The following is a 12,389-nucleotide window of genomic DNA, read 5'->3' as shown; positions in this document are numbered from 1 at the left end:
CTTCCACCAGCCCAGTGGGCCTGATACTAAGGCAGAATATTAATTCAATTCTGGGTAAGAGGCTCCTCTTCTGGCTCTCCTGCTAACATCCACAGAATCATAAATATTCTGCAATTGTCTTTCTAACAAATATGAACATAACTCATGTAAAGTACAAAAGAGGAATTTAACAGCTTGGGAAGAAATGCTTCAGAAAGGCAGGAAATACTTCTCTTGATAAGTGTATAAAGACTGTACAATGGAAAGCGAGTACAGCTTAACCATACAGTTTGTTTGCAAAGAAATTCAGGTTGTCCGTGGCATCAGTGCAGCATACTTCTTTGCCACATCAGAGAAATGTTAAGCTCTCTATTAACACACCGATGAGGAATGAAAAGAACCTCACACCATTTGAAACGGGAAGAAGGGTGTATGAAATACAAGACATTTTTTACTGTGTATAAACAGCAAATTAAACACTGCAGAGTATTTGCTCCCCTAATACCATTTTTAACCATTTCTGTGAATGCTGACTTCCCCAGAACCAGTCTTTCGACATCTACAAAACAAAAAATTCCTTTGATCAGGACTTAGCTTATTAGAACCAGAGTGAGAGAGACTTGAGAAAGTATTTTCAAACTGCTAAGAGTCCCGGATTATTTCAGCCTGGAAACTCCATTTTACCATCTTTCTCACTCTCATTTTGCAACCTCAGCCGTACTAAAAAATTTCCTCGAGCTGAATTTATATGTGCTGAATTTATAAATGCTGGATTTATGTGGCAGTCTTCACCTTGATCCTCCTCTCAATACTGTAACTGCTGCTCTTGCAGGGGCCTGCTGGGTTGTTGTGGTTTCTCTGTCCTACTGTGGGTTTTATGTATTTAAACATGCTGGTTTCTTGTATTATTAAAGTCTCTCATTGGGGCAATATTATTGTACAGGAGTGTTGGTTTAAAGAGAAGCCTTTCTGAACACACAAATTCACTGTCAGTAGCCAGCAGAAGGCAGAACAAAATATTCGACACTTTGTAGTCAATTTGAATGCAACACTCTGATATTCTATCTAGCCCAGAAAACCTCAGTGGGACCCGTGAATTATAGAACACCAGTACAGAGGTTAACAGCTGGAAAAAAATACATACTTGCAATCAGTAGTATCTGAGTCATCACATACATTTTTTTGTTTGAAGCACAGGCAAATCTCCAGTGCCTCTGTTACTTCAGTCCTTGGGGTGTATGTATTGTGATAATAAAAGCAAAGACATTCTCCACAGGGCTCCACTTCTTTCAGTACACAAAATAAGTGGTATTTAGTTGATAAACAGTATTTTGCTTTTCCCATATTGTTCATTGTGTGGTCAGCGGTATTTCTCAGCCCCCGTGTTGTTTTTCTATGTACACTAATCATATCCTACGCTGAAAACAAAATGGTGAATTTTGTCCTGAGTTTTTGCACGTTGCTTGTCGCTCTGGCGACTGATGCACTTCATCAATATTTACAACTATATGAGAAGCTGTTATTTAATGACCATTCTATATGCACAAAGAAATTAAGGTCTGAAGTTTTCACTAAATCTTAGGTGCCCAACTTGAGATGCCTATGACCCAAAGTTTTAGTCATTAGTATTATACACTTCTGCTCCACATGTCTGTACTTGGTTGCAGTCCCCCACAAGACATCATCCCCTCTTTCCACTTAGAGGTTCAGAACTTCAGTGGACAAGGTTTGCAGCAATCCAGTGCTGTCTGAGGGATAAAAAAGCAATTTTTCAATGATTTATCATGTCTGATTCCCATTCAGATTCAGACAGAAGAAGATATGTATTCTTGGCTTGCCTCTGACAAGGACTACTCCCACCAAGACTGAAATTCAAGACGACTCTTCAAATCATGTATGACAAAGTTTTAAAAAAGAGATCAAGCTTTACTGCCCCCCTCTCAAAAAAACAGGGGGGAAAAAATAAAACAGGAAAGAAAAAAGCCACAACCCAAAAGCCTGAACCATTTTGAAACTGCTCCTAAAAATGAAGTGTGAAATAGTCCCATAGAGTTTCTGTTTGGTGCCTGGACTCTGACAAAGTTTATAAGGCGGTGTGAAGAAGACCTTGTAATGAGGGGTGGTACCACCATCCCTGCCTGTAATATAAGAAGTATAGTCAGTGTTCACTTCTCCTTATATAGGCAGCCTTTTCCAGAAACTTCAACATGCTATTCCTCAACTAATCATGGTACCCATCTAAATCTCCTTTCTATGGAGAAGTGACGTACCTCATTCTCTCTTCATCTACTCCTTTGGTTTCTTTTTGAAAGCTGTCCTGGCAGAGGAGAGTGGATACAGCTGGGAGGGCAAAAGGGCATCAAATTGCTGAACAGAAGTACATAATTAGACTTCAGGTGAAAGAGGGTATATAGTGTAAAACAGATCATTGCTTTTCTTTATAAATATAAATTATCCATTTTCCCTGTAGCTTCAAAAACAATGAGGATGACATTAAGTCTTATGAATAAGGGACCTCAGCTGTCATGACTGATAAGCAAGGAGTGACGTTAGAAGGACAGAAGAACAAAAATAAGAACTAAATAACTGGAGGAAGGTAAGGCAGAGAGACCGAAGAGGTAGCTTGAAGAGATGTGCAATTTTTTGTGGACTGAGGCTTTTCAGCAGAAAAAAAAATAGGAACCAAATGCTCGGCTGAGGAACTGAGTAGCATGAGGGAAGAAAAGAGCTGAGCCAAGTGTTATGCAGTTGTAGGAAGCACAGTGAATAGACTGCTCTTGTCCACTAGCTCTCTGTTGGCCTGTTCCAGTTCCACTTCATACTGCCCTTTCCAAACAAACCGAAGTCAGCAAACCATGTAAGCAAGTGCTTAAATTCATTTTTATTCTTCATTTAATAAAGATTACACAACACCAAATAAATATTATGCAACATACTTCTATTTCTCATACTTAAATGTAGTTCTTATCTGCTTGGCTTAACAGGAGTGTTTCAGGGGTGTAGCACAGAAGGATGTAAACTCATGATAGTCAATTCTTGGCCTCACTGAAACCAGTGGTAAAACTCGTTAGCTGTCATGGGAATAGGATTTCATCAGAGTACTTAGCTTAATTTCTAGCTGTTGTTTAAATTCATGTGCATTTGAGACATTTCACTAGTATAGAAATCTCCTATAAAACAGTTCTGTAGTAGTAAATTTTTCACACTCTCAATCTTTATTTTAAATGGAAACTTTATCAGAAACTACATTAATGCCATAAAGTAAAATAAAATGAAATGAAAAATCATGCCTAAAAAGCAGTACTAAAACATAGAAAAACGCTAAAACATTTTAATAATTTCAAAACCTCATAAAGGCCACAGCATAATTTTCAGCCAAAATATTTCTAAAACTGGCAGCCCACAAGAACCCTGGAACACCCATGTGGAAACATGTTTTTAATTTTGGAGTAAATATATTTTCCTCATACACAGAAGTCTTGTCTTTAAATAGTGTAAGACAGCCCAAAATAGGGAGGAAGTTAAGCATTTTTGTTGTGCAATTAAAAATGAATTATACGTAGCTAAAATCAAAGTTATTTCTATGCTACGTTTGAAAAGTTTAGAAAAATAAACATTTCAGAAAGTGAAGCTTACAAAGTGAGGCCTCGGCGATCTTTTAATGTAGGAGAGTTAGTTTTCCAAGTATCATTCATCTGATCATTGTATGTTTGGGCACCTGGAGGTGTGAACCTACTGACTGTGGACCTTCAGGTTCCATGATTGCACACTCACAGACAATAACATGTGGAGACTTATCAGTGTTCTCTGTCATCAGGGATGTCACTGGGAGCAAAGCCTCAGAGCACGACAAAGGAGGTCTCTCTCAAACTACGAAAGTATCTTTAGAAGAACAGTTATTTTAATTGAAAGTTATAAGCTGTTCCCAATCTATATTGTCCCACTGCAGCTTTAGCAAACATTAGGATTGGCTTTCAGTATTTTGTGTATACTCTGTGGTTGAGAAGGACAAATTAGGAGTCCTAAAGACCAAAGTTAGTTTCCAGGAATGAAATTCAGCATGAGAACAAGGAAAAGCTAGTCAGGAGTAGTCTCTTCTCGTATTTTTAGCTTCAAACGCATAAAAGAACAGCACCTATTTCACACGTCCTTCCTGTCATTTACCTTTTGTACTCTGCACATCTTGGGTATGAAAGGCATCTCTCTCTCTTCTCACAGCCCTGAAAACTGGCATTTTCTATCCATGCAACAAGTAGAGCAAATCAATTAATAATATCAATTTTATCACCAAGCAGCAATATCAATTGCTGAATCTTATTTTTCATCTTTCAAATGATCTGATTTCTGTACCATGCTTTTCCTAGAGGCAAAATGATGCACTCCTTATTTTGTAAGGTTTTCTCTGCTCTGTTACATGTGGGGTGCTATGTTGGTTTATGTGATAAGAATGTTTGGTCACAAGTTTCCGAACTATATGCCAGAAAAAGTTCAGAGAAATCTAACAGTAGTGATTAAGAGTATGAAAAAATGTACATAAGGAATGGTTGAAAGGATTGCCTACATAGAAAATAGTGCCTAAAAAGGCTATAATAAAGTAGAAAAAATAATGAGTAGTATGAAGAAAGGCATACTGGGAACTTCTTTTCTAGTATAAGAAAACAGCATATTCAACTGAAGTTAAAGTTGTCAGATTAAAAAGCAATGAGAAGTATTTTTGTATAGTACATAATTATTCACCAGCACTGTTAGTCACAGAAAGTTCCAAGGACATGCAAGATTGAAAACTCTTCACATATTTACATATATATTTCAAGATTGTCCAGAATAAAATTTAACATAATAATTTTAGAAGACATTTCAAATTACTGGCTTAATATCTCTAAGTATAGATCACATCTATTCCATAAGGAAGGTTCGCTTACATTTGCCTTGAGCAGAATTTTGCTCAACATTTTTGTCAGTAAATAAAATGGGGCAGTGATGAAGACAAAATAGTGGTCTAAACTCTCTGGTGGTCTAATCCAGCACAGCTCTTTCCTTTTGTGCCACCAGCTGCCAATAGGTACGGTGCCAGCGTGGGAGGTTATGATGTGGTAGAAAGCTGAAGGAGAGCAGAGGCAACACAGCAGGGTTGGGGGGAACCCCAGTAGCCTAACCCGAGAAGCAAGCCCCAGCCCCACCAGGAGAGCGTCTGGGTGGGGGTGACACCCATCAGGATGAGTCAGTGGAAAGGTTCTCCAGAGTGCCTTGTGGACTGAGGGGGGTTACTGCCTGTGGGACTCATTATGGGATGCAGAGAGGGGCATTTGGGAATGGTACAAGACAAAGTACAATGAGGTGTTTAGGGGAAGGATCAAAGGTGGGAAAAGGGAGGGATCATGGTGGTTTGGGGAGGAAAAAGCATGGAAAAAGAGAGGGAAAAGGGAATAAAAGGTATGCACAAACAGGTTGCTGGTCAGTACACTTGTGTGGCCTTGCCCTGTGCCTGATCGCTGCAGTCTGTCCTGTCTTCTCGTTCAACTTTGTTTTCCTGGGCGAGGAGTTGCTTATCCTGTGTGCATCTCTGTGTGTAGAGATCTACGTGCCAGCACCTGGACTGGGGACCACAGGGCAGGGTGTCCCTGCACAACTGGGGAGGCTGGAGCGCATGCACCCTGCATGAGTGTGTATCTCAGCGTGTGATTGCTAGCGAGTATCAGGCCGGACCCAGCAGTGGATAGGACAGAGTAAGAGGCTTGGGAGCCTAGTATTGGAGTGGCCACAAGTCCAAGCTGGATGCTGGAGAGACAAGAGGGTCTGAGAGTTGTCCACTGGAGGGACTAGGAGGTCCAAGCCGGTACTGGAGAGACTGGCTTGGGGTCAGCTACCAGTGAGGTCTTCGGTCTAGACCAGCTACCAGGAAGACTCATTTGCATGTGTGTGCTTGGGAGGCAGCTGTGAAGCAGCCCACGGCTGCCTGGAGCTGGGCACGCGGAGCTGTGGCAGCCTTGCCTCTGCTGAGCTGTGGATTCGGTGACCGTTAGCAGGTTCAACAGTAGATTTCACAGAGGCAGTAGAAAATCCAAAACAAAAATAGTTTTCTCTCATAGCGTTCTGGACAAAATAATAAACGCTGACCAACAAGTAGAACATGCAGTTCATCATAATGATCGCATTCTGCTTTTGCTGTCTTTTTCAGCTACTGTATCTTCATATTCTTATGCTGAATTAGCCTTTGGATGTCACTACTTTTTATAACATCTTTAGTTTCATAACGCTCTCCCAACATGAAAAATACTATAATTGTTTCTGAAGAGAGACCTGTATTTACCTCTTAATGTTGCTTTTATTTATGATCACTGACATTCTGAATCTCTTCATGGCATAAATTAGCAATACAATTTTAAAAACTGAAAGCTGCTCTGGAGCTTTTCAGAGGAGATCACATTTACTTTACAGTTGCTTGTTAATTGCTTTAGTGCGTAAGGATGTACAACATATGTCCTGCAAAGAGACACCCATATGGTTGTACAGTGTATGTCCTGGCACTCTGTTGCCACAGACTAGAAAACAGACTTCTTTTTAAAATGCATGGCCCATTGCATGATTGAAGGTGTGACATATAAAGGATTATAACTGACAACATTGAAGGCCTACACCTGTCACAGTGCTGTGTTAGGAGGATACGTACGCTGTTTTGCTGAGAAGGGGAGAGGAGAGAAGATTGCCTTCAGAGAAGAAACAATTAAAAGATATTTTATAATTTTGTACAGGAGAGATTTTCGTTCTCAACTGTCTGTTTTATTCATGTCAGTGTGACTCAGCTATAGCTGAGTCACAATTTTGATTCAAAGGTTATCAAGTTAAAGAAGTTAGTAGAGGAAGAAGTGTAAGGGCATTAACTGGCCACATGGAACCAGATTTTTAAAAGGTAATGAAGCTTTTAAGGCAGCAGAGAGGTGACTAAGGATATCTTTTAAAAGTATCTACATTTTTAGAGGCCTAAATGCTTTAAATAGCCTAGCTGTTAGCCTTTCAGTTTTCTGGTGAGTATTATGGACATATTTGAGTATTTGGAAAAATGCAAGAATATGTGTGACCCTCAGAAACTCAACAGTTGTCGTGCACGACTGTCTTAGATGAAGGCAAACCTATTCCAACAAAATAATTGCACTCTAGCACTCGTATTGTATTGGAGGTTCATCCCCCTTAGCTTTAGCTTTCTCAATGAAATACTTACTTAGGTAAGGAACTAGTCTAAGGAAAAGATTAGTCTCACCTAACTTCACCTATTTAAAGTATAGTGTTACTAGAGCTTGAGCTAGTCATCTAGGCGTTCACTGCACTACTGCAGAGAGATAAGCATCTCTACAACGAGAAACATCCTATGTGTCTTAGAGATCTCTCTTAGGGTAGAAGGAATCACCCTGTGGATACGCTCAGCTCTTTTCACTGACTGACTAGATACTTAAGTAAGGGATTTCTCTCATCTAAATTTAGACAGCCAATTTACAAGCCTGGTGTTTCTAAATAGTTAATAAAAAGTGAAAGACATCCCTTCAGAGTGAGTCATCCTATCTGAAACCTGAGTCATGCTTCAGCGGTGCCTTTCTCTCTTCATTGACTACAGAGGAAGTGTAGGAGTACTCCTACGCTGGAATCATCTCTTACCTCAGGTATTTAATTTAAATGCTTAGGTTATGTGAGATTAATTAAGGTTTATGTGACATTTGACAGCATCCTGAGTACTTTGCTGGAGTACCTCTTTCTCCTCCAGGTTATAGTATCTTCCACATTGAGATCCTTTCTGACTTTTTGCTCACAAAGAGAACAAGAGTATATGACAGAATTAATTTCCTGTTTAATTTTCCCCTTTGGTGTAAATTTTCCAAGGTAGCTTATAACTGTAACAAGTTAATCCTACTATTTTCCATTTGAATTGGGAATGGGTAGCTAAAAATTACAAACAATGTAACAATATCTCAGGGTGCAATAGTGAAACAAGCCATTTCCAAATTCTCCTGTTGATCCAGAAAATTAGATATTTTTTTTTCCTATTGTCCTCATGATTATAGTAACTTGCTAATTGAAGAGCTGGAGCACAGCTGAATTAAAAAGGTTTCTTGTAAAAAGTTATTTTAAAATTCTATGCAGAAAATTTAATTACTCAAAAATGTTTTCATCTTCAGTTTCCAGAGTTTTAATAATAACAGGCCTGATAAAATTCAGAGAACTGTATCAGAACAGACAAGTCAAGTAAGAGGCATTTAAGAGAACAATGAGTTAAACCATCAAGTAATTGTCTTCTTACAGTCTTTTGCAGTCTTCCTACATGAATGTTTATTAGAACAAACTAACTCTTCAGCTTTATTCAGATGCTCCAAGTCAAAATGTATTTCTTTCTTTAAAAGTATGCTCGTATCTAATTACAGGTTATATAAGTGTTTTAATAGTCACACGTAGAATAATGACATGGTCACTATACTATGTTTGTATAACTATTTTTCCTCTTTCAGACCTACAACAGACAAAAGAATACTTCCCTACTTTATTGTTTATTGCTTTTACACAACACCTCTCTTTTCATTTCCTCTGTTACATATAAAAGCATCATTTCTCCCTTCAGGAAGCCTCATTTGTTTCCAGGTACAGTCATTTACTGATGTAATACCTTTCTGTAAAGGATTTTTGTTCTTATATTTTTTTCCGCTTCGTGTAATTTGTGAAGCCTTTCCCAGATGATGTCACTAAAATAAATTATTTAACAGAATTCGTAGGAACTGGTACCAAGAACATCCTCTTGTAAATGCTCAGAGGAAGCTTCTCATATGAGCAGATTATTCCATCACTGCATTACTGAATTTTTGCACCTCACTCTGAGCCATATGGTAATACCTACTGCTAGACATAAGGTTTCTAGGAATCTCATCTAGCTCAGTAAGGATGCTAGAAGCACATGGGGTTCAATGTTTGTTGGTTCAACACTTAGCTGGTGCAAAGCAAACTATCCTTATACCTTTCCTGTTGGGCAACCTGTTGTCACCAAAGAATCTTTGTTGGGCAGTGGGCTTAAATGGTTGGGAATCCCATTTCCTTCTCTGTGTCCCAACAGCCTCCTGCACAAGGATTTGGAAGAAAAGAGATGGGTGGCTTAAAATGAGTGTTCCACCCATATTTTTCATCTTGAAAAATATTTTATTTACAAATATTTCTTGTGAAATGCAACTTAATCATGTTTACAAAACCAGTGCTGCTTTGATCATAGAATCCTTGTAATGATCTCATGATATCGGTTTTAAAACCTCAGAATTCAGCATTTATGATTATTTCTGTTTTAATGGGAAAACAGATTTTCAGTTCATCCGCTATGAAAGCCCACTGTCCTGGCACTATTGCAGACTAACATTTTTGGCAAGGGTCACCGTAAAGAGCAAAGCAGGGTTTCACAACTGCTGGCTCCAAGGAAAGCCAGCAGTAAACAAAACAAACTTTATTCACTTAACATACATTTCTTAAAGCTTTGAACTAAAGTACAGTGAAATACAGATATGACAAAGTTCATACATAGCAATGATATGAGATCTATGTCCACTTATTATCTAAGTATATGCATTCAGAGTGGCTAAATTTTACCTTGAAGGCCATTAACAGGTGGCCAGTTTACTTGAGAAGAAAAGTAGTGTTATTTAGTTCAGGTCAGAGATTTAGTTTCAAAGCTGGTCTTGGGTAGTTTACAGGAGAGAAATTCTGCATAAATGTGACTTCAGTGCGAGAGAAAAATAGAAAGGGCAATGTTTCTCCCATTCTTTCTGCAGAAAAAGTTGTTTTGACTGATTTAAAGCAAATACATACACATATAAACATATACATATAAATATATATACAGGGTAGCTCACAGACAACTGGTTTAGTGACAAAAGTCAGTACAGAAATTTGTCACCCATAGTATTTTCCATTCATTTAATTTCCTCTTTAGTTTTTATTTATCCAACCCAGGATGGCTTAGACTATGTATACTTTATTCTTATTTTTCTATATTTTATCAGTTTTGGTTATACTATTTAGGGTGTTATTAATAGATTACAATCTAGTACATAAGTTAAAATTAGCTGCTAGGCTTAACTAGCTGCTAGACCTGACTGAAAAAGGATCTAAAGCTATATATCGTGCTTGTAGAAATTTCAATTAGCTTATAGGGCAAAAATATTTTTTTGTCAATGGAGCATATTAAAATAGTGTAAGTTTGCACCATTAGTCTGTGATATGCTTTTACACATAAAGAATAACACTCCTTACTGTAATTTTGAGCTCTGCTATTCTATAGAACTAGAAGCTCTACACAGTATTTTATTTTAGAGCACATTACATATGGAGATCAAGGAGGCAAGGGAAATAATCAGCTGCAACAACAAAATCTTAAATAATTGAGACAGGATTTTTATTAAAAGCCTACCTTTTTGAAATCAGATTTATTGTATTTAAAATTGGCATATATATTTGAAGAAAAGCTGTTTGGAAGGATTTATTAAAAAATCTAGAATTGAATTTTTGAATTATTAGCAAGAAGATATTGTTGTGATAGGAGAAAAAGAAATAGTAATTGTATACAGCAAGACATAAAGTAGAAGATGATATATTTGTGATTTTGAACAAGTTTTGGTTTATAAAAATGCCTAGATGTGACTTTAATCAAGTAGACCAATATGAGCCATTGGAACTACTTCTCCTCCTTTAAATTATGCAGGTGCTTAATCTCTGCACACAGTCTCCTAGGAATGAGAAATGTTTTGGTTGTGAAACAAAGCTAGGCCCTTGCTTTATTTATATCTTGAGACACAGCCTCAAGTCATTCATGGTAACCCACATAATGCTTTGGTGAAAATACACTAAAGCCTGCTAATATTTACTGTATAGCTGCAATTGGCACATTGTATTTTAGTTTACGGTTTCACAACTTTTTCAATAAAGATTTTATATTCCATTTAATTCTTTTCATTACAAGTAGGGTTTTTTTTTCTGGGAAACCAAATAAAAATTTTAGCAAATTTATCTCAGACCGTGGACTTGCAAAATAAACTGAACGTCAAGATATATTTTCCCATTTTCTGCAAAGGATCGGTTTCACAAAGTCACCAAATGGCGGATGGTGAAAGATGCCTCTGGGCATTGTCTAGTCCCTCTGCTCAAGCAGGGTCACCTACAGCAGTTAGCCTGGGAATGTGCCCAGTCAGGTTTTGAATACCTCCAAGGATGGAAACTCCACAAGCTCTCTGGGCAACCTGCTCCATTGTTTGATCATCCTTACAGTGAAAAAAAGCATTTTCTTCCATTTAAATGGAATTCAGTTTGTGCCCATTGCTTCTTCTCCATTCACTGGACACCACTGAGAAGCATCTGGCTCCATATTCCTTTTTCACTCCATGAGGTATTTATACACACTGATAAGATTCCCCTGAGCTTGTTCTCCAGGCTGTACAGTCCCAGCCCTCTCAGCCTCTCCTTGTATGGCAGATGCTCCAGCTCCAAGCCCTTAATCATATTAACCAGCTCTTCTCTGGACTCGCTCCAGTATGTCCATGTCTCTCCTGTCATGGGGAGCCCAGTGCTGGGCACAGCACTCCAGATGTGAGTAGAGGGGAAGGATGATCTCCCTCACCCTGCTGGCAAGTCTCTTCCTCATGGAGCCCAGAATGCTGTTAGCATTCTTTGGCACAAGGACGCATAGCTGGCTCACGATCAACTTCTTGTTCTCCAGAACCCCCAGATCCTTTTCTGCAAAGCTGCTTTTAGCCAGTTGGTCCCCAGCATGTGCTGGTGCAGAGCTCCTGGATTGCTTGTGCTGTGTTGTGTTGCTGCTTCAGCAGATCTCAGCGTGGTTAAAGGCTCCCATGAGGACCAGGGCCTGTGAATGTGAGGCTTCTTCCAGTTGTCTGAAGACGGCCTCATCTACTTCTTCCTGTTCAAGCAGTTGGTAGCAGACACCCTCCACTCACACTGTTCTGCTTGCTAATCCTGACCCATAAGCTCGCAGCTGCCTCATCACCCTTCCCCAGGGAGACCTCCATGCATCCCTGCTGCTCGCTTATATGAAGGGTGAGTCCTCCTTCATGCCATCCTGGCCTGCCCTTCCTAAAGAGCCTAAAGAGCCATGGCAGCACACGTGAGCTATCCCGCCATGTCTCTGTGATCCCAATGAGATCATAGCCCTGCAACTGCACACAGACCTCTGATTCCTCCTGTTCATTGCCCATGCTGTGTGCATTAGTGTACAGGCACTTCAGACGGGCTCCACTCATGATAATTTCCTGTGAAGAGGACAAGCATATTCCCCATCATGCTGTCCTGTCTGCATTTCCTTATTTGTGTGCAACACCAGGGATGGCCCACTTTTCAGTGCTGTTTTCTTGATTACGAGGTCTCTCTTGTCCACC

The sequence above is a fragment of the Mycteria americana genome, chromosome 4, assembly GCF_035582795.1.
Source record: "Mycteria americana isolate JAX WOST 10 ecotype Jacksonville Zoo and Gardens chromosome 4, USCA_MyAme_1.0, whole genome shotgun sequence".
NCBI lineage: Eukaryota > Metazoa > Chordata > Aves > Ciconiiformes > Ciconiidae > Mycteria > Mycteria americana.
Note: the sequence above shows the minus strand (reverse complement) of the source record.